At 58.5% G+C, this 5,237-nt stretch overlaps 1 protein-coding gene across 1 annotated transcript in view; it reads left to right on the forward strand.

Moving 5' to 3' along the window:
* Nucleotides 1-5,237, forward strand: part of LOC110388003 (feather keratin 2-like) — a 906,242-nt gene that overhangs the window by 534,183 nt on the left and 366,822 nt on the right. The window lies entirely within an intron of this gene.

Below are 5,237 nucleotides of genomic sequence, written 5' to 3' on the forward strand. Positions count from 1 at the left end.
CTACACAACAACGCTGTGGAGCCCCAAGGTCCCCGTTTGAGCCATGGATTTCACGCTTTGCTCTGACCCCCTCCAGTAGCTCGGCCACCAGAGGGTGCCACAGCCCAGGGCCAGGCCGTGGTGACAGCCGGGTCCCCTGCATGCAGGTGCATTCCCTCCTCCCACCCAGCTCCTCGCACCAGGAGGACCCCTCCTCCAAAGCAGCAAAGTGTCACTCAGCCCCTTCCAGAGAGAGGGATGCCCCACGGTCCTGGCTGGCCCCGCGCTGCTGCTCTCGAAAATACACTGAGACCTGAAATGAGATGGGGGGAAAAAAAAACAAACAAAAAACAACCACCACAACCACCAAAACCAGCTGTCTGGTTTCAGGCTGATGGAAATTGTCCACTTTTAGATGGGGGCTCTTTAATTCAATTCATTCCGTTCAGAAGCGATAGAGGAAAATTCGGAGTCTGGCGCATTTTGCCTTTGCTGCGCGTCAAACCGACGCTTCAACGTTCCCAGGGATCCCCGCTTGCTCGTTACTGAGACCCCAATGAAACCAAGGTGCGTGTGCTGAAAATGCTTTGATTCCACTGCATTTCCACGAAAAGGAGCCCAGCAGTTCAACCTGCGGCTCCATCCTCACTGCAGACCCTGGGGGCTCTGCTCCTGGGCCACCCTAACCCCACTCCGGGCTCTGCTCCGTGGGGAAGATGCTTCTCACAGCCCATGGGAGGCAGAAGCGCATCGGGGCCTGTAGCCTGTAGCCCCTAACCCCGCTCACTCCCCCCCCCTGCTTTCCCAGGCAGCCCCTTTCCCTTTTGATCTCCTCCCAAAAAGCAACTTCCCACTGCGAGGGGAAGAAAAGCCCCCTCCAGTGAGATCATTGCAAGACCCCCGGGGGCAGGGGCTGGGCACGGAGCGCAACTCCCTCCTCCTCGTCCTCCTCCTCCTCCTCCTCCTCCTCCTCCTCCTCTTCCTCTTCCTCCTCGGCCCTCTGAAGGCTCTTATGCCCTCTAATCGGATTAGGGAGCCCTGCACCCTCCCCGTGCCTCTCTCACGCACCTCTCTCCCCGCAGATTGTTTAAGCGAGGCGAGCGCGGAGCCGGCCCGTGCGGCGGCGAGGGTCGGTGGGGACGCCGAGAGCCTTGAAAGGTTTCGTCAGCGAACAAATTGCTTCTCTGTAGGGGCCGTTTTTCTTCCCAAGTTGAACATAATGATGGCAGTTTGGCGAACAGATGGCGCGGCTGAGCGGATAATCCCGGAGCGAGAGGCAGCGCTGGCTCTGCCACGGCGCTGGGGGTGCAGATGGGCGCTGCGACGGTGGCACCCGGTGGGGACGCGGGCTCGGCTCCGTGCCTTTAATGCTTTGCAGGCCCTGAGCACACTGGCAGGGTGCGAAGCCCCTCGTGCCTCAGTTTCCCAGCCCCGTGACCCTTCACAACCCACGGGTCGCAGCCGGAGGGGATGCACCCAGCACAGGGGGCAGCCCTGAAAAGCCGATTCACCGCTCGCCATTTAGTTCCCGTTTGCACCCCTACTCCCAGCCCCGTCCCCTGGGAGCCCTGGCTCTGCCAGCTCCTTGCCCTCCGCGTTGGCAGCTCAGCTGTGCCGGGGGCCCTGCCTCCATCACCTCCTCTTTCTTTCTCTTGAGCTCAATCAGCTGCTCGGAGGGTGTTGCTCAAGGAAAAGCGGTAACCACATCTCTGCTACAGCTGGGGGAAACTAAGGCACACAAAGAGGTGCCCGCGAGTGCACTGGAATTAGCGGCAGGACAAAGCCCAGGCTTGCGATGTCGCTGGTGTATGTGTCCTTACACATCCACGGCCCCTACTGCCTCCCCCTCAGGAGCAGCTGATGCCGTGTTCTGCTTGATGGAAAGCCAGCTAATCATCTTTCCCACCTTCGTTAGAGTGTGAATTGTTATCGGAGCGACACCTGTAAAGCTCCTTGTCAGACGGGGCTGGTGCGCACGTCTGATAATGGGCAGCAGATGGGAGCGGGGAGGCTCGAGGAGGCACAGGGGCCCAGGCATCCCAGCTCCAAACAAAGAGCAGCCCCTGACGGCTCCGACGGCCACGTGGCATCACCGTGCCATCGGAACACCCAGCAGCACCAGTGCTCCGTGTCTGCCATTCCCCAGGTGCGAGCGCCCTGAGCCACCAAGGCGCCGTGCTCCGGAGCATCCTGGCACTGCCCGTGGGTGCAAATCACAGAATCAGAACGATGTGGGTTGGAAAGGACCTTAAACGTAACCTAACTCCAAGCCCCAAATCCTTGCAGAGCCATGGGCAGGGCGTGGGATGGATGGGGCCACGCGTTGAACGTGATCCTGAGTCTTCCACATCCCTTCCCTGACCCCAAACTCATGGGGCAGAACCCAGCCCCGCCGCCAAGCTGCCCCCCTGCATAAACATCCTCGACTTTGACCCTTGCAATCACAAAGCTTCATTTGCAGGCCGCTAATCATGGCTAGCAGCGTAATGAGCCTTTCTGGGCACCGGCATTGGGGGCACAGCAATTAAAATCGTTGGCCCCCAGCTCATGGGTGGCTGCGGTGCCCGCTCCAGGGTGCCCGGGCAGCACAGGCGAACAATCAGCTCGTTCTTTGCCAGCTCCAACGAAGAATAAAATAAAATGAAGGGGGGAATCAAGGCCCCGGCAAAACTGGGAGTCAAGTTTATTTACAAGCTGGATGTAAAGTGAAGGGCCGGGAACAAAGGTGTTATGTAAGGGACAGTCACTAAGGGGCTCTTTACCCACACTAATTGCCACTTGCGCTGCAATACATATTTGTCTCACCGCTCAATCTGCTCATGGGTTCAAGCACTTCTCCTTTCACCACGCTGCCTGGCAAGATTTGCAGCCAATGTCCGATGGTCCGAACCCACGGTGCACCAAAAAGCGGGAGGGCAATGGGGTAGGTGCATCCATGGGCAGCTGCTGGCATGGGGAGATGCTGCCGGGGGGAAAATGGGATCTGGAGCAAAATACCTTTTGCAGGCTGCAAGGAGCAGCAAACCATCACGGGATGCTCATGGGAATAGCAGGGAATGGTTGTGAAAGGAGAAGCAGGGAGGGTGAACGATGCCGGTGCTTATGGTGACGCTTTCAAGGGCTCCTGTTGGGAATTGCCAAGTGGCCTTGGTCAAATGCGAGATACCCAAGGGCGGAGAGCAGTGCAAAGAAGCGGGGTCACTGCAGCACCCAGCAGTGCTAATTTCTGCTCCCTGCTCCTGGCACATGCAGGGCACATCCAGGGCGTGAGGACCGTGGAGGCAGAGTCGGATCCACCGCGGCTGAGCTGCAGGGATAGGGAGGAAGAGGAGGAGGCAGCATCACCGGGAGCCGAGAGGTCAATTTTATTGACAAACGGGCTCTTGAATGGAGCGTGGGGAACAATGCCGGCACTCAGCCCGGGTCAATCTGGGCTGTGTAAAGAGAGGGGCCGGCAGGAGCAGCCCCAGGGAAGCCCTCCAGGCGAGTGGCCTCTGCCTCTGTGTTTGCATAACCCTTGACCCCTCCTTTGGGGGTTTAATTGAAATCCCAGCTTGGTGACAAATTGGCATGACCAGTGGACCGGGGGTGGAAGTGATGCTGGGATCCCTCTCCGTGCTCCAGCAGAGTCACAGCGGGCACGGACCCTGTGCGGAATGGCTCACCCTGCATCCGTGCACAGAGGTTTAACCACAACGCACTGCTTTCCTCCATATCACTGCCCCAGAGCACTCAGACAACATCCTTGCCCCACAAGCAACACATGAGGCTCGTTTGGGATGCATTCTCCTTGGGCTGGGTTGCTTTGCTGCTTCCCCAGGCTGTTTGCATCCAGGCTGTGCAGATGCTTTCCTTGCCGTGTGGGAAGGGAATGGCCACAGCCCTTTGCTGGTCTTGCATGCAAGCAAAAGCTGCTTGGCAGAGCTAAGCAACAAGCATAAATGGAGCCCCAAAGCAATTCCTGCAGCCTAGGGGGTAGAAAACTGCACTGAGCCAAATGGGGATGAGGTCAGCCCGTTTCAGAAGCTCCTGGGAAAGAGGGGAGAAATGGCAGATGCACCCTCGTGCTTTCCTGCCCACAGCTAGGCATTCAATAGCTGGCATTGGGTAGATCGCCTCAAATCTCAGCTGAGATTTGAAGGGGGATGGAGCAGGACCTGGTGTGTACCTAACACCCAACCAGCTCTGGTGGGACTGGAACCAGTTCCAGGTGAAACCCACACCCACGGCTCCTGCTGGCAGCATTGCTGGGTGTGGTGGAGTGTCTCGTGCCCATCCTCGGAGCATCAGCTTCATTTCTCCAGCACCAGCAGGGCTTGCTCCCAGCGACTTGCACCCGCCGGGTGACCTCTGTCTCCTCTGCACCGAGCTGCCTTAAAAACGGAGCGATCCACGTCGAGGCCAAACCCTAAAATATCCCTCAAGCACGGTCCTTGCTTTACCATCTGTACCTCCTTTTGCAGTCGTTCGCAGGGATTTTTACAGATCCTAAAATACTTCTAGCTGCAGATTTCATGCCTGTTATCTGCCGCCGATGAACCCGTTTCACCGCTGTTATTGTCGCGACGATTCAACACGCACCAGCCACAGCCAGGGCTCGTTTGCAGGATCTACAGCCACCGGGGACACTGGGACCCATCCGAGCAGCTCCTTGCCTCTGCAATCAGACTTCAAATCAAATTGCAGCAGGCCCGGATTGCGAATTTGCACAGGGAGAGGTGCGTGGCTGGGGGTAAGCTGCTCGCACGAAGTGGGAGCGCTGGTGGGGGTCAGATTTTGGGACGCATCCCTGAGTCCCCGTGCAGTTTGCTGCGTTTCAAGGGAGAGAAGCTGGAGTTCTGTGCGGCTCCAGCTCTACCTCCACCTGTGCCAGCGCATAGACCTGGGCTGATTTCACCCCCCACCCCCCCCCTTTTTCACTTGGCCACGCTCATGAGTACACCATCGGGGTCTCCACTCCTTTAGATCCCACCAGCTCAGCTTCAGAGCTTTAATGCACGAAGCCCTTTGCAGCATTCCACATGGGGCTTTGCCCAACGCTCCCACTCCCTCTGGGGGCTTCCATTTGGCAACCCCCCACCCCCCCCCCTTGCCCCGACACCTTTGGCCTATGAAGCACCCGTGTCCCTGCAGCACAGGGGGCCAGTTTGGCTGCGGCCCCCGCTTCCCACCCTCATATTTATTCCCTCCCAGTCGCCCCGTGCCTTTCTCCGCACGCTCTCCTTTGGTGAGCGCTGCCTTCCCCTTCCCTGCAGCCC

Source organism: Numida meleagris, chromosome 24, assembly GCF_002078875.1.
Source record: "Numida meleagris isolate 19003 breed g44 Domestic line chromosome 24, NumMel1.0, whole genome shotgun sequence".
Taxonomy (NCBI): Eukaryota; Metazoa; Chordata; class Aves; order Galliformes; family Numididae; genus Numida; species Numida meleagris.